At 41.2% G+C, this 25,127-nt stretch overlaps 2 protein-coding genes across 2 annotated transcripts in view; one reads left to right on the top strand and one right to left on the bottom strand.

The window, feature by feature from the left end:
- MCOLN3 (mucolipin TRP cation channel 3) overlaps positions 1–3,696 on the bottom strand; it is a 1,554,854-nt gene extending 1,551,158 nt beyond the window's left edge. The window contains exon 1 of the mRNA XM_044086032.1: positions 3,500–3,696. The gene's annotated coding sequence lies outside the window, so the exon portion shown is untranslated. The remainder of the gene's footprint in view (positions 1–3,499) is intronic.
- A 4,199-nt stretch (positions 3,697–7,895) lies between these two features.
- DNAI3 (dynein axonemal intermediate chain 3) overlaps positions 7,896–25,127 on the top strand; it is a 1,549,065-nt gene continuing 1,531,833 nt past the window's right edge. Inside the window, exon 1 of the mRNA XM_044086876.1 lies at positions 7,896–8,015. The gene's annotated coding sequence lies outside the window, so the exon portion shown is untranslated. The remainder of the gene's footprint in view (positions 8,016–25,127) is intronic.

The raw sequence follows: 25,127 nt of genomic DNA on the forward strand, positions 1-25,127 counted from the left end.
GTGGCGACCCCTAACCGGGAAAAGCCGAAAGAAGAAAAAGTCATATGCCACCTACTGTATGGAATAAGGTAACAACATGTCATGCCCTGACATTCCATGTATTATGTAATAAGTATTCTACTGACTGCTGATTTCCCCTCATTTTAAACATGCATAACACTGAAGTGAAGAATTGGTTGAAACACGCTAATTCTAACAACTTTATAGTATTCAGTCTATAAAGGATACACAAAGTATTTATAAGATCAATAAACAACATCCTATATACAGTTCAATACACCCAAAAGCAAGTGACACACAAAAAATAACATGGTACCACATGGAAGTATAACCCAAACATGTACTTGTTGCAAAATTAATACACTGAATTTGTTGAAAGAGCTTCATCTAAAACCTAAAATAAGGAAATCCAACAAATAAATATGTATGCTTCTAGACTTCAGTGTCATTAATGATTTAACAGTGATGAGACCACAAGCTTAAACTGTATAGGACATCAATATAATTAATATCATGGACATGTACTGATAAACAAGCAATATAATTGATGCTTCAACCATGACTCATTCTCTAAAATGTTCTGGATACTATGAACATATATTTCCAGAAGTCCTCACATAATAATATACTCATTATGTCTATCTTAATCAAAAGTGCTACAGCAGTCTGCAAAGGGAGTATGCATCTACACAGATGAATCAAACAGCACAGCAGCAAACACCAATAACTAGAGCAAAGTTGTGTTAAAGTTAAGTCCAAACACTGAGAAATAAAGTAAAATCCTTTAATAAAATCACAGTTAAGTGCTTTCTTCCTTATAGTAGTTAGGATTTCATCAGAAATTGCAAGAAAAGCATCACCCAAAGACAATATATCGACATCCAGCGAACTAAAGCTGAGAGCTGAAAAATTATAACCTATCAATAATAAAATGCAAAATATTCAAATATTTTTACCTTTCTATTTATTTACTTATTGACATTTGATTACCTGGAAAGTCCTACTGGGTAGAAGCTCATTTTCAGTGGAGGCCTGGCAAGAAAAGCTCCAAAGTATTACAAAACATTTTAAAAATAATAATTTTACAGTTTTTAAAAAATTAATACAAAAAACTATGGTTTAAATAATAACACCAAATTAGACGCAGTATGAAAATGTTAGTTAAGAATACATACAAGTTATAAGACAATGATTTAATAGATAGAGAAATGTCTGGCCAGTTTATAGAGAAATTAAAGGTAAGTTAGTATAATACAAAAAGAACTGCAATAGGAAGTGAAAGATAAACAAGTTTATGGTATATTTAAAGAGAAAGCCATGGGAGAGAAAATGACAGAAGTAAGGAAATGAGTGAAAAAGGGAGAGTGAGGAGATTTAGGTATGAATAGGTATTTGCCCACATTTAGGGATATACCTTATTTCTTTTAGTATTCAGTTTAGTGTAATGTTGTCACTTGATTTTTGATCACATGACTTTTTGAATATTATTTAATGATGGATTGTAAGTTTCTCGTCAGTGCTGATGAAGTCCTAACTACTTAAGAATGAAAGTGCTTAAGTATTATTTTTTAATGGATTTTATTTTACTTCCGAGTGTTTAGACTTAGTATAGTGCAGTATTTCTCTAGTTTTCTACAAAGATGAGACCGTCTGCTATGTAGTTAAGTTCATCTCTCTATGCAGGACAGCAGCCAGATATTTAGAGATCCTCCAAATGGCTTTCACAAAGTAGAGGGAATCTCTCCATGTGTGCGTGTGTGTGTGTCTATGTGTGTGTACCAAATGAATTGCAGCATACCCCCCCCCTTTTCAAATATCCCAAAGCAAGACATGTTATTTATTTATAGACTACAATATCAATGCTGGCTCTTTCAAAAAAATAAACAGCTCTGCATGACAGTGATTCCTCACATCAGGCTGCCACACATCTACTCTTTAGGCAGTCTAGCAACTCCACTACTGCTTTTCTTGACTGAAACCATATAGTGCCCCCCCCCCCCAACCCCCAACTTGTCCTGTAAAATGCAAGTGGTTGTTTACTAGGCCTCCAAAGAACTCATTAATTTCCTTCTTAAATTTAAAAACTCTTGCATTCATGGCACTTTAGGCCAGCCAGACCAATCCATACCCCGTAGTCCCCTAATCCATGCTGACATAATTGCCAAAGACTGTCTCATTCTCATTATTGTGAACGTATCCTAGAAACAGAACCTACATCTGGTCCAGCTATCCATAGATTCAGGACCAGCCTTTGGTCAACTGCTGCCCTAGGCAAAAGGGCTCCACAACGCCCCCCACCCGGTGCCCCCATCCAGGTATACCTACACCATCCAGATTACTGGAAAAGCGCCCCTGCTGGAGCAGCGCCCTAGGTGGCCTCCTAATTAGCCTATGCCTAAGGCTGGCTATGCATACATTACCATGGAGACATAACTGTTGATGTATTCAGAATTTTTGTACAGTTATACACATTACATTACACCTGCATGATGTCAGAAGGAGGCAACAGTAGCTGCCGCAAACTGAATCAACATTCTACCTTCCCACCACTCCAAACTTCCTCTTTATCCCTTTTCTACCTGTTATGTGCTCTCTTGAATGCCTCTATGGACTGATTCTTCACCACCTATTTATTCACTTTCATGAATCCACAATCCTCTCTCAGAACAAAATACTTTTAGTTTAGTTACCCCCTACACTCTGCTTTCTGCACCCTCTCCATTGCTCTGTGAACTTCATACTCAGAAGACCCCGCCCCAGCTCCCTGTCATAAGATGAAGTGATGATGTTTGTGTCCAAAGGAAAAACGAGTTTCCCTTAGGCGATTTACTAAAAGTAAACATTAGAAGCAAAAAGCTCAGTTGTCTGCAGTCATAAGGACATATTCGCCAAAGGCACGGGTATTCCGATGTTAGTGTAATCTGGAAACAACCTACAGTTCCTCTCCTCCGCAATTCCTATCACATGCTTTCACAGCAGTGTAGTTCCTACCCAGATGCCTTCTCAGAGTTCATGAGGCGGTGTGGAATTTGCCTGGAAAATTATATTCCTAGCCTTTCATTTAGCTGCAGGTGCTGCACTGGCTTTCTCAAACAGCTGTACAATTGAAAGGGAATTTCACTACTTTAGAGATTTAACTGTGGAAAAAACATTTAGAAAACAATAGCGCTTCATTATTTTAATTTAGTGCTTCTCACCAGCTATTGTGCTTGTTAAATATGCTTTCAGGAAAGCCCGTGCTATTTACTGTGCCCTAAACCACCATACTCATCTGACAACAAATAGGTGTTGTTTTAATTTGCTTTGATCCTCATCACCGCCGATGCTGTATGGAATGACAACGAATCTATGTATTTTCTTTCAGCGCTGTGAAAAATATTACATTGAATGGGCTGGAAACAAACTATAACTGATCTAACATTGAATGAACGCTGTCAGCGTCCGAGTAAAAGCCATACAGATTTAAAATGAAATTTTAAAATGCAACATTCAGACATACCCGGTCAGCTAACAACTGGCAGTGGTTGGTCCACGATTTAAAATGCGTGTGAATTAGTTTCCACATCTTCTGCCTTAAGCATTGTGCTGTTGTATTATTTTTACCTTCTCACTGAAGATAAGCCGACCTGGTGACTTAGCCTTTTGTCACCAACATCACGATAGTGCCATCTCCAGCCACATAAACATCATGTGATAGCAAAGCCCCGCCCCGATCGTCTTAAGCGGATGACAGTCAAGAATAGCGTTACTAACCCGCACGTGCTGATTTGCGAAGAGTGTCTTTCGTCTTTCCCTGCCTTTTCGGAGACCACATTACCTGATGTATACTGTCTTTAATTCGGGGAATTCAGAACCCAGGTTATTATCTAAAGAATACAATGGCTCTTCAGGCCAGCCTAGTGTTCGCCCATGTAGGCGAGCTTTTATGGCAGAACAATGAGTATTATAGTTATATCTCAGGTCATAGCTCTCAATTGCCCAGAATTTTGCACAATGTCCTAATTTTTGCTTCATATTTTTGGTTCCCTCATCATGAATTTGGGGTGTGTGTGGGGGGGGGGGGGGTTCTAGCTAAATCATTGAGGACTGAAGTCACTAAATAATGACAGATATTTGGGTTTCACTTCAAAAGTTGCATGTTGTTGCAAAAACTGCCCCATCAACTTTCTCATAACTTTTTAAAAGTATGATATAAAATCTGTCCATGATTGTGGGTCTTTGTCCTCCCACCATGTTACGTTTTGTCCTGAATTATTGCTTTAAAGTCTACCAGAGGTGAAAACATATTGGACCTGGTCATCACCAACATGGGCGACAGGTGTTCCACACTGAGGTGAACCCGTCACTGGTTAGATAAGACCATAAACTAATCACTCTGGATGTCCACACCCCACCACCACCCCCAACTATGGAAACCACAGTAAAAAACTTTTCTAAAGCAAACTTCACCTTACTTAAGACAGAGGTGGTGTTTCACAGCCCCCACGCTAAAGGATAACTCTGTCCAAGATGCAGAAACCTTTACAAATGCACTCTATGAGCACCTACAAGGATGCATGGATTGCGCCATCCCTAGCAAAACCAAGACTCACTCCTCTAAGAGAAGGAAACCAGTTTGGTGGATCCCTGCAATAAACAGGCTATACAATAAAAGGAGGAAACTAGTTCAGAAAAAAAGCTAATCCCAAGAAGGAAAGACATCCCTGATCAGTATCAGTAAGAAACTAAGGTCCCTCATGAAATCATCCATGGCTAACTTCGAAAAAAAAATAGCCAAGGATTCAAAAGATAACCACAAAGCCTTCTTTAGCTATGTTAAGAATCTAAGTGGCAACTCGCAGATATGCACTGAACTAGTGCAAAATAGCACAAAATATACTGAACCTACTGATATTGCCAACATCCTGGCAGATAGATTCAGTGCAAACTTCATCCCCTTCTCACCTCCAACAATACCGGAAAAGTGTAGTGTCCCAAAAATCACAGACGCACAGGTGAAAGCAGCCCTTTCAAAAGCCAAAAACACAGCATCAATGGGACCAGATGGTGTCCCAGGCTGCGTCTTGCACGAACTACAGAACAAACTAACCCCCTACCTAAACATGCTGTTCAACCTCAGCCTCTCCACAGGCTACGTGCCCATAGAATGGCGCACAGCAACAGTTATTCCTCTCCACAAAGGCATCATCATGGAACTCAGTAACACAGACATTGGGAACCTCCAAACACTTGACCCGACCCAGTTCGGCTTTGTTAAGGGAAGATCATGCCTACTAAACCTGGTGGACTTCTTCGAGACAGTCACCAAGGCCATAGACGAGGGAAAGGTGGTTCACACAGCCTACCTTGACCTCGCCAAGGCTTTTGACACCATTCCCCACTTGGGTATTACAGAAAAACTCACCAGCCTGAACATAAACCCCTATGTCACAAGATGGGTTGCCAACTGGCTAACAAACAGAACTCACACTGTAAGAATAGCGGGCTCCAAGTCTGACTCTAAACCAGTCACAAGTGGTGTCCCACAAGGCTCGGCCCTGGGAGCCCTAGTGTTCGGCATATACTTCTCAGAAGTACAGGCAAACACAGGAGGACTATGGCTAACCACGTTCGACGATGACTGCAAACTGGGAGCCATAATTGACTCTCTGGCTGACACGGACAGCCTCCAAAAGGGCCTTACTGAGACAGACACCTGGTGTCAAAGTCAGGGCCCCAAGCTAAATGCCAAAAAATGCATAATCATCCCATTTTGGAAAAACAAAACACCCATGAATTACCACATAGGCGGCAGCCCCATTAATACAGAAGAGGTAATAAGATATCTGGGGACCCAGGTAGATAGCAATCTCTCCTTTGACAATCATATTACCAAAGTAGTTAGGAAATCCTTCTATGTGGCCCATCTAATTACTAAAGGGTTCGCATCTAGAAATAAAGAGGTTATAGTGCCCATCTACTCATCATTCATTAGACCCATCATAAAATACAATGCCCCATTTGGGATGTACCTCACAAAACACTTCCAAAAGCTGGAAAGACCACAAAAGTACCTCACCAAGAGGATTACTGGCCTCAAACATATGTCCTATGCAGCCTGACTGAAAAAACTCCGGCTGTACTCAGTGGCATATCGCTTACTCAGAGGTGATCTCTGCCTGACTTACAAAGCCATGTCCAACTCAGAATTGATGGACATGCTCCACCTAAAGAAATCCAAGTAACTGCGAGCCATGCGCTCTAGTGAGCTAAACCTCACCACAACAATAAATAGAACATGCTGGATGGATAGATTCCTGTCACACAGACCCCCCCCCCCATGCTTTGGAACAAAATTTCAAATTACATCAGGCAGAGCCCCTCACTAACACTCTTCAAGAGAAACCTTGACGAGTGGATGGGTAACAGAAAATACACCCCTGGGATCACTTCATTGGCTCTGCTTGACAGAGGATCAGTTAATTAATCAATGGGGTGGTGAAAGCCGACACACTCTGGCTAGGCTTATAAATGCCCTCAGGCAGATAGCCTAGTACCTACCTACCTATGAACTATGAACCTATAAGATATGTGTTCGTTTCGTACCTCTCAACTGTCCCCTATATTTTGGGATGTCCTTAGTTTGGACTCATTTACCTCTCCCTCCTAAAAATTGAGAAAGGTTTGTGAAAATTTGGAAGGAGATTGATCTCTGTAAATATTAATAGCCATGAAATGATGGTATAATCATTACAAACACAGGTTCATTTTATATTCTCATTTTCTATCAACTTTTTAAGTGTCAGTGTTTAAACCGTGGCCCTAGTTAGGGTCATTTCTCCAAATTATTATTATTATTTATTTATGCTTGTTCTGCAGGCATGGTCGGTGGAAGCAATGCTGTATGAGGACTCCAGAAATGAGTATACTGCTAGTCACTGTAGTGTAAAGGTTGACAGAGCGAATAAACATGAGTTTAACATGCTCTTGTTTGTGTCATCTAGGTTCCCGACCATCAGCTGACATGACAGCATAGTTCTGAACTGCCCTTTTTCTTGATCAGCACCACTGATTCTGATAATCACTGAGGATTACTGGCAGTCAATAATGCCGGACTTTAGAATTTTATAAATTCTTGTTGTTGAGAAAATGCAATGCATGTTGCTGTAAACCCTGTCCAATCAACTTTTTTAATATGCATTGTCATATTTAAAAAATGTTTTTAATTTTGGCCGTTGTCCTCAATGCTTGGCTGTGAGCACAATTCTTGAGCAAAGAATTGAGAACCATGACTAGCAGTGTAGCTGCTAACACCTAACCTCATAAATAAGGGATAAAGTCTAAAGCGAGGAGGGACAGAGGCCATGAGGTCTTGATGGATTAGCTTAAGGTGTACACCTCGCCTGACATTCGTTTGGTCTTAAATTTTATTAGTTGCTCGTGGAGAAAAAACGTTTACTTTTAAGCTTAAGCTTTTGGCTGCCTTCATTCTACCTTGACTAAATTTACCAAATTTACAAGTAACCTGCTGTCATATCTCTCAACCTCTTAGCGCAAGAAAGCTGGACAAAGCATAAAATAATGGGGGAACAAAAGCCCAGAAACTGGGGCAAAAATGAAATATCACTCTTATTAAATTAAAGTTACTAGAATAACAGGATTTGAATTAGTGTGCATATTTTGAAGGATACGAAGTCTGAAACTCAAACACGTCATTATTTAGTGAATTCAATCCTAAGTAATTTGCCAGAAAATCGTAAATTTTATGAGGCACAGAGCAACAACAAAAAATCTGAACATTCTGCGAAAATCTGAACAGCTGAGACGTATTCCTGACGTTAAATATTGAACAGTTACTAACGTGCTACTGAATCAGCCACTTTTCCAATGATTCCTTTTGTTCCACTACCTTTTCCATGCTTAGGATACCCTTACACGGTCTGTGGTTTCTATTAGCAACCGTCGCAGTAAGCAGACGCCGGAAGAAGCTATCCGCCGTGTGTTACTCAGGAGTAAGGCAGCTACTCGTTTATTAGGTAAGCTCTTATTTTTTTTGTTATAGAGATGCATTGTTCATTATTAAGCATTGATTACTTAAATTCCGAAATATTTCGTAGACATTAAAGTATCAAATAATAAATGTACGGGCAAAACGCTAAGGTCAATATGACACTTTATTAATGTGCCTCATAGACACCTCTCAGTAGGGCAGTATTTGTGAAAGGAAAAGCAAAAACCTCTATTACTGTAGTAAATTAGTTCTGTTGTTAAATGCGAGTGCATACTGTGATCAGGGCTCCTGGATCATCACCTTCGGTATTTAATTTGTCCCTTCACTGGTTTATAAGTAGCTTGAAAGGTTTGAGGTAGTTGCCCCAAGACGGAACGTACTTTTACAAACGCTAACTAAATTTACGTCAAATTCGTAAAGAATTAGGAAATTGTGCATGCTTAAGTAACTTAATGTATGTAGTAATGGCATGCATTCAAAGAACGCTAATGGTATCTATGTTTGCAGTGACTTTTTAGGTTATAGTCAGGAATTTTCAAACTCTTTCGTTAACTTGAAGAGCGATTCTGTAGAGCATAACACTGGAACTTGCGTAATTGCGTCATGCCTCTCGACGTCTGGTCATTAAAAATAATTTTAACAGAAGCATAGGTTTGTTTGGCACAAGAGCCTTTACTAGCCTAGGAAATAGTACACATGCTATGACAATAATATCTTAATTCCCCAGATAAGGGATTGGGTAGTGTCAGAGTAGTGGGCCTTTGAGTGTTGGATCCCTGAGTCGTTTTACAGAGTGCCTCTGTCAATAAAGGACATGGCAGTACCCCAGTTGTCAATTTATGATTGCCCATCCATTTATCTAAATTCTTTTTGAAGAGAGTGAGGGGCAGGCTTTTCTTTTACGAACGTGAGAAGTTTATTCCATATACGAGGTAGCCTTTGGGATATGAATCTGTCTCTCTAGCAAGTTAGTCACAAATAATGTTCAGTTCCATGGAATGGGTAACCTTTGCATAATTTTTCTTGCGAACATGAAACATTTTAATAGGTTCACAGGTGATTGCTAGGCTAAAAGCACAAAAGCCTTTAGAAGGCTAGCCAATAATACCCAAGATATGACAATCTTATTTTTCTTTTGGCTGCTCCCATTAGGGATTGCCACAGTGGATCATCTGTTTCCATTTCTTTCTATCCTCTGCATCTTGCTGTGTCACACTAACCACATGCATGTCCTGTTTTACCACATCCATAAACCTTGTCTTGGCCTTACACTTTTCCTCTTACCTGGCAGATTCATCCTTGGCATCCTTCTACTAATATACCCAGCATCCCTTCTCATCATTCACATGTCCAAACCAACGCAATCTTGCCTGTCTGGCTTTGCCTCCAAACCATCCTACCTGAGCTGACCCTCTAATATACTAATTTCTAATCCTGTCCATCTTCGTCACACCCAATGCAAATCTTAACATCTTTAACTCTGCCACCTCCAGCTCTGACTCCTAAGGTATGAAAAATCTCCTTGATTGTATATGTGCCACTGTATAGAAATTTTCTGTCATTCGTGGATTGTGTTGTCATATAAAGACATGGAGCTCTGATAGTATATATGCCTCTGTACAGAAATTGTTTTTGTCATTTGTTGTATTTGTACTGTTATGTTATGGAGCTTTTCTCCCTGGGTCTCTGCTGTAAATGGTCCTTGTTCCAGTCGTACTTTCCCAGTAAACAAATAAATAAATAATAAAATAAAAATTTTATCAGTGCCACCATCTCCAACCCATATAACATAACTGGTATCACTACCATCTTGTAGACTTTCCCTTTCCCTCTTATCGATACCCATCTCTCAGAAATCAATCCTGACATTCTTCACCACCCACTCAGTCCAGCCTGCACTCTCTTTTCACCTCTCTTCCACACTCACCATTACTCTGGCATGTTGTTCCCAAGTATTTCAAGTCCTCCCCCTTCGGCAACTCTACTCCCTGCATCCTCACCATTTCTCTGTCCTCTCTCTCATTTGCACACATATATTCTATCATAGTCCTGCTGACCTTCATTCCTCTCCCGTCTAGGGCTTATCTCCACCTCTCCGGGGTCTCTCAACCTGTTCCCTGCTCACAATGTTATCTGTAAACATTATAGTCCACGGAGACTCCTGTCTGATCTCGTCTGTCAACCTGTCCATCACTATTGCAAGTAAGAAGGGTCTCAGAGCTGATCCTTGATGTAATCCCGCCTCCACCTTGAATGCATCCATCATTCCTACCGCAGAACTCACCACTTTCACATTGCCCTCATACATATACTGTACCACTCTTACATACCTCTCTGCCACTCCTGACTTATTTATTTTATTTTATTTTTACATTTGTTGACCAGGATAGTCCGACTGGATACATGTCCATTTTTAGCGGAGTCTCTGGGAGAAAAGCTCCAGTCATACAGATAAACATCACACAAAACAGTAAAGCATGTTTTACAAAGTATGTTCAGTATAGCCCTCATGAAGGGACTAGAAAGATTCACAGTGTATCATTGCTTAAAAACTAGCAGGTTACAACAAACAGTTATGAGCAATAAAAATGCATATAGTACTGTTTATAATAAGAAAGTAATTGACTTCCTCATACAATACCACAACTCCTCTCTAGGCACCTTGTCGTATGCTTTCTCTAAGTCCACAAAGACACAGTGCAGCTCCTCCTGACTTTCTCTATACTTTTCCATCATTACATCTGCTCTTTCCCACAATGAAACCATACTGCTGTTCACTAATCATCACCTCCCTTCTTAACCTAGCTTCCACTACTCTTTCCCATAACTTCATGCTGTGGCTGATCAGTTTTATCCCCCTGTAGTTACTGCAGCTGTGCACATCACCCTTATTCTTAAAAATTGCTACCAATGCACTTCTCCACTCCTCAGGCATCCTCTCACTTTCCAAAATTTCATTAAACAATCTGGCTAAAAACCCCACTGACATCTCTTCTAAACACCTCCATACTTCTACAGGTATGTCTTCTGGACCAACGGCCTTTCCATTCTTCATCCTCCTCATAACTGTCCTTGCTAATCTGTTGCACTTCCTGATTCACTATTCCCACATCATCCAACCTTCTGTCTCTGTCATTCTCTTCATTCATCAGCCCCTCAAATTACTCTTTCCATTTGTGCAGCAATATCCTAGACCTGGTCATTACCAACATGGGTGACCGGTGTTCCACACCAGAGGTCAATTCCTCGTTGGTCATATCCAACCACAAGCTAATCAGCCTAGACATCCACATCCCACCCCCCACCCACATTAGGGAAACCACCGTAAAAATTTTCTCCAAAGCCAACTTCATGCTTCTTAAGACAGACGTGGCAAACTTCACAACATCCATGTAGATGGACAATAGCGGTACGACTGCTGAATCCTACACAAATGCACTTTATAAGCACTTAGATGAGTGCATGGATCGTGCTATCCCTAACAGACCCAATATGCTATCCTCCAAAAAAAGGAAGCCAATCTGGTGGCCCCCTGCCATAAACAAACTCTATAACAGAAGAAAGAAACTGTTGCAAAAAAAGTAAAATCCTATAACTGGAAGAACTCCCTGGTCATCCTCAGTAAGAAGTTGAGATCCTGCATAAAATCCTCTAAAGCTAGTTATGAAAACAAAATCACCACTGATTCTAAAGACAGCCACAAAGCATTCTATAGCTATGTCAAGTATCTCAATGGCAACACTCAGATATGCTCTGAATTACAGCCCAATGGCACTAAATATACAGAACCAACTGATGTTGCCAACATCCTGGCAGACAGTTTCAGTGCTAACCTTACCCCCCACCCCCTAAAGGGCCCATCTGTATACTGGAAGAATGCAAAGTTCCTGTAATCACGGCTGCACAGGTAAAAAACATACTCTCCAAAGCCAAGAACACAGCATCCATGGGACCTGACAACATCCCAGGCTGCGTTCTGCATGAACTACAGAATGAACTATCACCCCACCTAAGCACTATGTTCAATCATAGCCTCACCTCAGGCTTTGTGCCCACTGAATGGTGCACAGCTGTGGTTATCCCACTCCACAAAGGGGGAGCCACCACAGACCCCAGGAACTACCATCCCATTAGCCTAACAAGCCTGGTCTGCAAGGCCATGGAACGTATCATCATGGAACTTATAAACAAGGACATTGGTAATCTCCAAACTCTGGACCCCACCCAGTTCGGGTTTGTAAAAGGCAGATCATGTCTCCTAAACCTAACTGACTTCTTTGAAGCAGTCACCAAAGCTGTAGACGAGGGTAAGGTGGTTAACACAGCCTATCTAGATCTCGCCAAGGCTTTTGACACCATCCCCTACTCTGGAATTATAGATAAACTCACTAAACTAGGTATAAATCCCTATGTCACAAGATGGGTTGCCAACTGGCTCACTGACAGAATCCACACTGTGAAAGTACCAAACTCCAAATCCGACTTCAGACCAGTGACAAATGGAGTACCACAGGGTTCAGTCCTGGGTCCTCTCCTGTTTGGTATCTACTTTTCTGAAGTACAGGCTAATACAGAAGGCCTTTGGCTAATGAAGTTCACAGATGACTGCAAACTAGGAGCCATAATTGAAACTTCTAACGATGTGGACATCCTACAAAAGGGCCTCACTGAGACAAATGTCTGGTGTCAAAGCCATGGCCTCAAAAACTCTGCACCCATGAGCTACCACATAGGTGGTAGTGTACTTAACACTGAAAGTGTGATAAGAGACTTTGGGACACAGGTGGACAGTAGTCTCTCCTTTGATAATCACATCGGCACAGTAGTCAGGAAGTCCTTTTACTTGGCACACCTCTTCACAAAAGGTTTCTCATCCAGGAAAAAAGAGGTCACTGTTCCCCTCTGCTTGTCACTCATTAGACCTATTATAGAGTACAACGCCCCTTTTGGTATGTACCTCACAAGACATCTACAACATCTGGAAAGGCCGCAGAAATACCTCACAAAGAGGATTACCGGCTTCAAACAGATGCCCTACGCAGACTGTCTCAAAAAACTCCAGCTTTACTCTGTTGCATATCGCTTACTCAAGAGGTAATCTCTGCCTACCATACAAAGCTATGTCAAACCCAGAGCTGTTGGACATGCTCTACTTAAAGAAATTCCAATCCCTCTGAGCTACATGCTCTAGGGACCTAAACCTTGTCACCACAATAAACAACATGCTGGAGGGATAGATTCCTGTCCCAGAGACTTCCCATACTCTGGAACAAATTACCTAGCTATATCAAACAAAGCTCCTCATTAGTACTCTTCAAGAAAAATCTTGATGATTGGATGGGAAATAGGAAATTCACCCAGGGGATCACCTCAGTGGCTCTGCTCGACAGGGGCACAGGAAAATAATTTCCTTGGGTGGCAAAAGCTAGGGTACCTTTTTGGCTGGGCTTGTATAGACCCTAGGACTGATAGCCTAGTACCTACCTATGAACCCTCTTCTCACTTGAGTACATTTTCCTCATTATCCTTTATAACCCTAACCTGCTGCACATCTTTCCCGGCTCAGGTCTTCTGTCTAGCCAATTGGTATAGGTGCTTTTCTCCCTCTCTAGTGTCCAACCTTTCATGCAACTTGCCTTATCCTTAGCCTTTGCCACCTTCCTCTATACCATATGCATTATCTCCTTGTACTCCTGTCTACGTTCTTCATCTTTGTGACAATCCCACTTCTTCTTTGCCAATCTCTTCCACTGTATACTCTCTTGTACTTCCTCATTCCACCACCAGGTCTCCTTGTCCTCCTTCTGTCTAGGTGTCACACCAAGCACCTTTCTAGCTGCCACCCTTACCACCTCTGCTGTGGCTGCCCAGCTGTCTGGTAACTCTTCACTGCCACCCAATGCCTGTCTTTAACTCTTCCCTGAACTCCACCTTACAGTTATCCTTTTTCAACTTCCACCATTTGATTTTTGGCATTTCCCTCATTCTCCTCCTCTTCTTCTTGATTGCCAATGTCATCCTACAGATCACCATCCTATGCTGAATAACTACGCTTTCTCCTGTCACCACTTTGCAGTCTCCAATCTCCTTCAGACTAGCCGTCCTACATAGGATATAACCCACCTGTGTGCATCTTCCTCCTCTTTTGTACGTCACCCTATGCTCCTCCCTCTTCTTAAAATATGTATTCACCACAACCATATTCATCCTTTTTGCAAAATCCGCTACCATCTGACCTTGTGCATTCCTCTCATTAACACCATACCTCCTAATCCCCTCTGTTCCCTTCACCAACATGCCCACTGAAATCTTCTCCAGTCATCACTCTACCACCCTTGGATACACTCTCCACCACTTTATCCAACTTGCTCCAGAACTTTTCATTCTCGTCCATTACACACCCAACTTGTGGAGCATAGGCACTAACAGCATTCATCATCACACCATCAATTTCCAGCTTCATAAGCATCACTCTATCTGACACTGTTTTCACCTCCAAAACACTCTTGAAATACTGTTCCTTCAGGATAACTCCTGCCCCATTTCTCTTTCCATCCACACCATGGTAGAACAATTTGAACCCGCCTCCAATACACTTGTCCTTACTCCCCTTCCATCTGGTCTCTTGCACGCACAATATATCAACCTTCCTTCTCTGCATCATATCAGCTACCTCTGTCCATTTACCAGTCATACTGCCAACATTCAGAGTTCCTACCCTCACTTCCACATTCCTAACCTTCCTCCTGTCTCTGCTTATACCTTCCCCCTCTTCTTCTCCTTCAGCCAACAGTAGCCCAATTTCCACCAGCACCCTATTGGATAACAGTACTGGTGACAGTCATTGTTTGGTGTGGGCCTCATGTGATCATCTGTGGAAATCTGTATTGATGTCCACATGTTTGATTTGTCTGACAGAAATTTTACAACAGCTGCTCTTCCTGACATAACCCTCCCCATTTATCTGGGATTGGGACCAGCACAAAGAAATTCACTGGCTTGTGCATCCCCCAGTAGCTGGGTTACCCAAGATATGACAATATTATATCTTAATGCCCCAGATATGGGATGCGGTAGTATCAGGTGTTGGAGCCCTGAATCATTTTACAGAGTGCCTCTGTTCATAAGGGACATGGCAGTACTCCATGTGTGAATTTATGATTCCCCATCTATTTATCCAACTTCTTTTTGAAGAGAGTGAGGGACGGGCTTTGTTTTACAAAGAAGCGAAGTTTTGGGATACAAATCTGCTATCCAGCAAGGTTTGTTAGAGTCACAAATAAGGTCCAAGCATATGGAACATGTAACCCTCATTTTTTTTTTAAGATATGTAACCTTTTCATCTTTAGATCAGAGAATGCCTTCTAGGTCAGACATATGTCCCCTCTCAACAAACAATATGAGCTGCAGTAAAGGGATAGGGCCTTTAGTCGGTCTGCATAGGACATGTGTCATGCTTTGTACTGTATTTTTTTTTTTTTTTAGTGAGAAACCATTGGGGCTGACCCAATTGTGTAAGTGCATGTTAGGTACATGCAGAAGGGAGTATTGTACTCGATAATGGGCCTGATGAGGGATGAGTACAATGGCACTATGACTTCCTTTGAACTTGATGCCATCCCTTTACTTACAAGTTGAGCCACTCAGTAGGATTTCTACACTATCATAGCTACCTTGTGGTCAAAATATAGGTTGAACTAAAAACCAAAGGCCAGCCCACAAAATCAGCTCTCCAAAATTACTTTATTAGTCCTTCAGCATACCAGTTTCACTGTTAAGCCTTCAGCAGTGCTGTGAACACAAATAACCACTCCACAACTAAAATTTAGCAAATCCCCCACTGTATAAGGCATCAAGATCGCTCAAGTCTCCCTCAGTATAATGTCCATTCTAGTTCTTTGTTTTCTGAGCTAAAAGGACCTCCTGAACTGCAATGTTTGAACTCCTCCATTCTGCATTCAGTAAGCACAAAACACTGAGTGCATTACTTCCATCTAAACAGTATCCGCAATAGCATGGCTAAAAAAAATTATATACAAAACAATATAGCCACACCAGATTATAGTTGCCAGCATGGATCGAGCAAGGATATGAGGAGTGCTGATAAGCCAACAGTGCAGGGAAAAAACTTCAAACTAAACAAACAGCCCCATGCAAGTATGAAATGGTGCAAGGCCAAAAACACATAAGTGGAACCAAAAACCAAAGCTAGCACACAAAGTTACTATATTAGTCGTTCAGCATACCGGTTTCAGCATTAAGCCTTCATCAGTGCTATGAACATAAACAACCATTCCAGATATAGGTTCCTAACTATCTGTGTTCCTAAATCCTTCACTACTGGGTCTTCTTTTACGGCTGGGTATCAGTATTATAATTTGCAGGGATATCTGCTTTACGGAAGGATAAGATTATGAATGTTTTAGAATTTAGTCTCGGATCATAGTTTTGGCACAGGTTGTTTGTCAGTTTAGGCCTATTTGCAGGATGTCAGCATCTTTTGGGGATTCAGTGATTGCTCTCAGCTTATACTTGTCAGTGAAGTTGGTGAGCCAGACCTCCCCAATGTTAGCCTTCACTTCATAGAAGTATATATACCAAACAGGAGGGGTCCCAACACTGAGCCTTATGGGACATCATTAGTAATAGGTTTCTTATCAGAAGTTGATTCAGCTATCCTGACATGTCCTGCCAGTGAGCCAGTTTGCTATCCATCTGACAATGTAGAGGTTTATGCCTAACTCAGTAAGTTTTGATCCTGAGTGGGGGATGGTGTTGAAAGCTATGGCCAGGTCTTGATAAGCAGTGTCTACTGTTTTACTCTTATCTGTGGACCTGGTGACTTTCTCAAAGAAGTCCACCAGATTGATCAGGCAAGACCTCCCTTTGACAAAGCCAAATTGGGTCTGGTGTAGTGTTTGGAGATTTCCTATATTGTTATTGATCAGGTCTGTGATAATTCTCTCCATGGCCTTGCAGATGAGACCGATGAAGCTTATGGGTCTGTAGTTCCTTGGGTCAGTTGATGGTACACCCTTTTGCAGAGGGACAACTGTTGCAGTCCTCCATTTCTCTGAGATGAAGCCAATTTGAAGGTTGTAGTTAAAGAGGGTTTCTAGTGGCACTGATAGATTCTGTTTAAGCTATTTAAGAAGCATCCTGGAATGTTGTTGGGCCCCATAAAGACTGTTTTTTGCTTTAGCAAGAGCAGTAAAAACTTGTTACCTCATAATGACCAGTAGGGTGTGGTTGTGTGTATTCCTTGGGGTGTGGTAGGAGGTGATAGGGGGAGAAGTTTGAACTGAAATTGTTGGCTAGCAGGTTTGCTGTAGTTTCAGGTTGGGTGTGAGTGTTGCCATTCATGATTAACTCAGCACATTGCTGAGTATTTCCCCTGAGGTTACGAACATAATGAAAAAAAGCCTTATGGTTCTCTTTCATTTCAGAGGCTATCTTTGCCTGATTTGACCAGCTCTCTAATTTGTTTGTTTAGACTGGTGAGTTTCTTTTTGCACCATTTTTTCTGTTCCTTCTTGGCTTTGGAAAGCATTTTTTCTCTTTGTTGAATAATCTATGTATGCTAGGGATCCACCAGGGTTTTTTTTTTGCCAGTAATCATAACTTTGACTTGGACAGGTACTGCCTCCTGTATGCAGTTATGAATCTGGTTGTACAGTGCTTTTGTGTACACCTAGAGTAAGTCACTCAGTTTATGGAGGGATAGTTGAAGTCGCTCATAAGTATGGTATTAGGCTGAATGTTAAGAGATTCCAGTAGGTTAAGGTAGGCTGTGTGATTTTCCAGACTTATGTTAGGGGATCTGTAGCTAGAAAGGATATGATAGGGGGTCACATCTATGGTTACTTGGGTATGGAACAGCTCAAGTGAGTCATGTTTTCAGACCAGTCCAGCAGTGTACTTGTCCTTTATGAACACTGAGACACTTCCTCCCTTTGTGTTATCCTGAGCTGAGGGAGATCGAAGTGTATTGTAGTCAGGGTGCTCTCCATGGTTCTGAACCATGGTTCTGTGACTGCACAGATGTCTGCATTCAGGGTGAGGAGTGCTTTCAGGGAGTGCAGTTTTTTTTAAACTCCTAGTGTTGAGTAACAGTACATTTAGGTAGTTTTTAATGATTTTTGTTCGGTTGGAGAGTTTAACAACTTGGCACGGCCTAAAAAAAGGCACTATGGGGATAGATAAACTTTTTGCCGGTGTCTGAAATCCTAGCGGTAACAAGTGGAAATCATCTCTGGCTGACAGATATTGGATCCTCTTGCTGTGACACCAGAAACTAAGCCAACTGTTGAAGTCAGTCATTTTATGCTGGTATTGTGGCATCATCATTGGTGAAGATAGCATGCTACTCAAGGCTAGATTCATACCTGCCTGGGATACATATTCAGAGAGCTCCATCATGTCTTTCTTCATATAGTCCAGTGAGGTATATCTTATGTCGTTTATGCCCACATGGACTATGACCATGTCATACTGGTACTTGTGGCTTGAAGACCTAAGTGCATACATGATCTATCAGATCGTGGATCCAGACAGACAGCTTACTGTGAATTTCTCCTTGTTTAGCCTGGTAAGGGGGTGGGGCATCAGTATGTCTTACAATGGAATCCTCAATAACTAGAATGTTTGGCTGTGTGATGTGTTGCATTATGGGCTTGGAAGCGGGGATACTATGATTTTCAAAATTATGTGTTGCATGAGGATTTGTCTTTTTTTGAGTGTACACAGGGCATCTGAGAGATGCTTTTAGGAGGTCTTTGAGGTTTGGGTAGATGGCATTTGAGTACCTCCACATAAGTGGGTCTGTGTGTTTGTTCCTTAATTTTGGCAGTGAGTATTTTGGGTGTAATGCTGACAACCCGGTTTGCATTTTTTGTGTGTATATGTGAGAGCGTTGCCTCCAATGACATTGTGTATCTACATTTCTCTCATACTGTGTTTGTCTTTTCTAAAATTAAATGGTTGTCAGTGAACATAAGGCAGTTAATACACTGCCTCAGGATGCCCATATCCACCAGGCCTAAAAAAAGAGATGACAGGGAAGAACCTATCCATTATAATAGATCCGTAGTAGATAGGAAGGTGTAGGGGAGAGTCACTTGGTGCTGCTCTCTACCCAAACTTGCAGCTCTTTGAGCAGCTATGAACAGTGGGAGACTATGGAGAGTGTTTCCTGTAGAGGATTTTATACTGGAGAGGTTTGCTTATATACAAGGCACAGGTAACTATATTTGTGCAAACATAAGGCAGCTATGAACAGTGGGAGACTATGGAGAGTGTTTCCTGTAGAGGATTTTATACTGGAGAGGTTTGCTTATATACAAGGCACAGGTAACTATATTTGTGCAAACATTAGGCTTTTATACCAACAGGATGAAAGACATTTACTCATTTAAGCCCTCAGAACAATCAGATAAATACACAATAAGCCTTCCACCAGCATTTCCCTACTACTTAGTTGTGTTGAAGCAGCTCTCAGTTCCCACCACAGTGCAGAAAAAAGCCATCTTAATGTAAACATGAGCTGGTTTTGAGTTCAAGTGTAGTAACAAATGCTTTACAACAAAAGGCAGAACTCCTGCAGTATCAGGAATCTTTGGAAATAAGTTCACAAACCCTGGAAATGTATGTTTATGTACAGAAAAATGTGCACAGTTGTGGAAAAACTTCTACAAACATACAAAACTTTGCAAAACTTAGAAATATTTTGGCAAACTCAGGACAGCTTTTGCAGTATCAACATTAACAAACAGGTGGTGTTTCTTTAACAATACAGGTTGAAAAATAGTGATAAATTCAACCAAATCAATAAATGCTGCACAGAAGTAATTTCTTATTTTTTTATTTCATATATGTATTTTTTACAATATAAGGTTTTCATATATTCATATCTCTCAACTGGCCAGAGTTTTCCTCATATTTATGGTCATTTCCTCAAAAATGTGTAGCTTTGGAAAATCTTTGAGGATTGAAGTTACTAAATAATGACAGACCTAGAAGTTTGACTTTGTATCCTTCAGAAAATGTATACCAATGCAAAACATATTTTTCTAGCAATTTTTAAGTTTCTAAGAGCAACATTTAAAATCTGTTCCTATTTTGGGCCTGTGATCAGATTTCATGCACTATAAGCATAAGTCATTGTAGTCATTATGGCTACATCTTGGCCATAAGACTCTTCTAAGCATATTTCAAAATTTCCAACATTTTGATATCGTTAACTGCCTCTTGAACTAAATGTTGTAGCACAGCATGTACTTGTATATGTATGTATGTATGTATGTATGTATATATATATATATATATATATATATATATATATATATATATATATATATTTATATGTATGGGTCTAGGACTATTCACTGAAAGTCAAATGACTCTACACAAATGACTGAAAGCTTAATTCACTGAAATGCGTTTCACTGGAAGTTATATATGGCCTTTTCCCCACTGTAGTGCGACCCTGGAGTTAGTATATATAGTAAGGAGGGGTGGACACTGCCCCCCACATAGTTTAGATATATATTATGTTCAGAAAAGAGTAACTTATTGGCATTGCAAGTGCCTGTTTATATAGTTAAAAATATTTAAAATAGGTGGGGCTTTACTATATATATTAACTCCAGGGTCGCACTACAGTGGGGAAAAGGCCACATATAACTTTCAGTGAATTGTGCACAGTTAAATGTGTTTCAGTGAAATGTGCTTTCAGTGAATAGTCCTAGACCCATATATATATATGTGTGTGTGTGTATGTGCGAGCGCGCATGTGTGTATATATTTGTTTTTAGCATATCTTTGTGTCTGTAAATACATCTTGTTCATTTCTTATGTGAGCTTATTCATCCTGGCTGTGCCTGCAAATGGTCAATTGAGATCATTGCACTACCCTGGTAAACAAATGTAATATTAAACTTTACTGGACTAGATTTAGATGAGAAGGTCTCCATGGCAATCTCTTGCCAATGTTTTCCCCTGCACATCTCCTTGGTACTCACTTCCATACCCGTCAACATTCAGACATTTAAAACAGGTACAGAGGTCTTTGAAATGTAGGTACATCCAGCTCCAAATCGCACATAGCTCTTCCTGCTTCCAGTACAAATTTGGGATACTACTCAGAAGTGCATGTTTAAAAAAATACAGGAGTGACAAAACTGATGAAAACTATAAGGACATTATTAAAGAGACCTTGTAAAATCTGCAGACTGTAATGAACTCTATGGCAAAGTTCCACCGCATAAGGTCATTTATTTTTGCTCCTGAAAAAGAAAGATGTGAGATTTGTGTCATCTTTATTTGAATTATTAGTGCCACTATTATGCTGGTCATGTAATTTTTTGTTTCCTAGATGTATTGAAAAATTGCAGGTGATGAGGGGAGTTCAGAAAATTGTGTAAAGGGGTAAATCAATCCTGAATATAGGGATATACTTCCAAAAATGGGCACACCAAGTCCAGGGGAAAATGGGGCCTAAAATTAGGGACTCCAAAATATTGACAGTTGAGAGGTCTTCCCCCTTCCATCCCATCCTGTCCCCCCCCCCCCCCACACACACACACACACAAACAGTCTCTCTTCATTTAGGTTATGTTTTTCTTCTATTTGTCTCTCATTTTGTTGTACTTGTCGGATTTTCCACTCAACTTTTCAAAACAACCTACCTGGCCAGGACTGCATTTTTAATAAATGTGGAGGAAATAATTGAATTAAACCAGCAGTGCCCTCCAGAAGCCATGATGTTGTAGGTAATACTATGAGGTACATTTTACAGTTCTTTTTAATGACCTTTTTATCCAGTGATGACATGAACAAAAAATCTTTTCAACATCCCTTACATAGCCAAGGCTGCACTTTAATAATTCTGGAGGAAATTATTTGTTTACAGTTTGTTGACTGGGTTAGTCTCAGGGGAGACCCGAGATGGTATTCATACTGACTAGGGGAAAGGCCAGGGCACAAGGGAATTCCCTACTCATTATTGTTGTGAGTGGGACCCATTTTGAAGGAACATTTCGTGTTTCTCTTCCAGGTGCATAAGCAGCCCGGAGAGACAGGGAGGCTGTAGTACCAGAATACAAAAGTAACCACACCCTTTCGCTCTATCTTACTGTTTTAAAAATAGTGACTCTCCACCAAAACTTAACTTTTTAGACAGGTAAAACTTAAGTTACCTACTTTCACATCTAACTCATCTAGTGCACACTGCAGTGTTTAGGTTAAATCATTTTTTTTCATCTTGCCTTTAAGCATCCCTGTGACTAGCACTTGCCCTAAAACCTGCTGGAAAGCACTAGGAAGCCTTAAACTGATACAAGCACTCAACTCTCCTTGTTAATAAGGAGAAATTAATCACAGGCACTAAACAGCCTATAATTTCAAAGTACCTTGCTAAGGTAAGGGAAAACAGCTATTGTACTTTACAAAAAAAACATCAAACCAGGCATGTCCAAGGATCATCTTCCTGTGATTTTTCCTGTCCACCTGGTGAATCTGGGCATACTGGGGCAATGCAGCAATTGCCTCATGTACATAGACAACCGTCTCCTCCTACCACCCAACACTACAACCTGCGAGAGATGCATTTACATAGCCAAACTGGAAGCAAAGCTGTCTCTACCAAAAATTGTGCTAGACAGTCAAGAGGAGAAGGTTAACACCCACACTACACCTCAAGCAACACATAGCCCTTCTAAACCCACACCACCAATACCCTCACATAGCAAACTAAACCCTCATATGCAGAGGCCCTTAACAGTAACCTGCCCAAGCAACAAGGATCTCTGAAGCTGAAATGCAGAAAAAACACCAATCACAACCAAAGTGTCATATAACTCACAACACCAGTGTGCCACCCAACAACAGCCCCAAAGGCAAGACATCTTACCCAACACTTTAGTCATAGGTGCCTCTATAGTCAGGCACACTGATGTCCCACTCACCAGGCTGAACAAGAAGAAAATTACAGTCAGCTGCCTGTCGGGTGCCAGGATCCGCCACATAACACATGCACTCAAGTCAGTCCACAACAAATACAAATTTGACTCTGTCATTGTCCATGTTGAAGTGAATGACTTGAGACGTACCTCCCTGGACTACATGAAAAGAGACATGGAAGAGCTCTCAGATCATGTGGGCCAGGCAAATATGACCCTAGCCCTGAGTATCATCCTGCCTTCGCCCAGAATAATACCACAGTAAAAGGACAAAATGATTGACTTCAACAATTGGCTAAGCTTCTGGTGTCATTCAAAGGGGATCCAGTATCTGCCTGCCTGGGACAACACTATCGACAGACGAAAGATGCTTTGCCAGAGATGGTCTGCACCTGTCTCCCCTCGGATTCAGGTTACTGGTTAAGGCTCTTGCTACCCCTGTAGTGCCTTTTTTAGGCAAAGTTCAGAGGACAAAACCACCAACGTAACAGGTACAAGCATGCAAAATCTGAAGGTAATGCTACTCAATGCTAGAAGTCTAAACCTCAAAATGCACTCTCTCAAGGCACTCCTAAAAATGGAGAACATCGATATCTGTGCAGTAACTGAGACCTGGTTCAAGGCCCAGAGACCACCCCTGCAATACCAGGCTGCAACTCTTACCACACTTTTCGGTCACCAAACCAGGACCAAAACACTAAAGGTGGAGGAGTGTCCATATTCACCAAGGATAGTCACACCTCCAGGCTAGTTGCCCAACACAATGCATCTGAAATTCTCAAGGTGCAACTAACACTAGGTAAGAATGCAATCCAAATTGTAGCTTGCTACAGATCCCCCACCATACCCCAAGATTTTCACTACACTTTTCTAAACATACTGGAAAATATTAAGATACAACGAAACACCCTAATACTAGGTGATTTCAACTACCCTGCCATTAACTGGGAAAACTACTTGTGTACCAACAACTTTACAGAACGGTTCTTGGAATTCATAAATTTCAATGCCCTGGATCAACTAATCTATAGTCTCACCAGGGGCTCCAATATCCTAGACCTGGTCATTACCAACATGGGAAATCGATGCTCCACACCTATGGTCACCCCCTTGTTGGTCAGATCTGACCGTAAACTAATCACCCTTGACATCCACACCCCCAGTAAGGAAACCTCCGTAAAAAACTTCTCCAAAGACAACTTCATACTACTCAAGTCAAAAGTGACAAACTTCATGACACCCATGCAGACGGGAACTAAAAGTTCGACTGCTGAATCTTACACTAAGGCACTGTACGAGCTCATCCACTCATGCATGAATCATGCCATCCCAAATAGAACCAAGAGGCTCTCCTCCAAAAAAAGGAAGCCAATCTGGTGGTCCCCTGCCATAAACAAACTTTACAACAAAAGGAAGAAACTGTTGCAGAAAAGAGGAAAATCCCAGGATGCAAAAAACTCCCTTACCAGCCTCAGTAAGAAGCTGAGATCCCTCATAAAATCCTCCAAAGCTAGTTATGAAAATAAAATTGCCAAAGATTCCAAAGACAACCACAATGCATTCTATAGCTATGTCAAGAATCTAAATGGCAATGCTCAGATCTGCTGTGAGGTAGAACAGAATGGCATTAAATATACTGATCCCAAGGATATTGCCAATATCCTGGCAGATCGATTCAGTGCCAACTTCAACCTCCTCTCACCCCCTAAAGGGCCCATCTCAATACCGAAAGATTCCCAAATTCCAGCAATAATGGCCACACAGGTAAAAAACGCACTCTCCAAAGCTAAGAATACAGCATCCATGGGACCAGATGACATCCTGGGCTGTGTACTGCATGAACTACAAAATGAACTGGCACCTAACCTAAGTGTCCTGTTTAATCATAGCCTCACCTCAGGCTTTGTTCCCACTGAGTGGCGCACAGCTACAGTTATCCCACTCCACAAGGGGGGATCCACCTTGGATCCTGGGAACTACCATCCCATCAGTCTGATGAGCCTGATCTGTAAGGCCATGGAATGTATTATCATGGAACTTATAAAATAAACAAAGACATTGGCAACCTTCAAACACTGGACCCCACCCAGTTTGGGTTCGTGAAGGGCCAATCTTGTCTCCTGAACCTGATTGACTTCTTCAAATCAGTCTCCAGAGCTGTGGACGTGGGTAAGGAGGTC

The sequence above is a fragment of the Protopterus annectens genome, chromosome 10.part0, assembly GCF_019279795.1.
Source record: "Protopterus annectens isolate FY-2018-M chromosome 10.part0, PAN1.0, whole genome shotgun sequence".
NCBI lineage: Eukaryota > Metazoa > Chordata > Ceratodontiformes > Protopteridae > Protopterus > Protopterus annectens.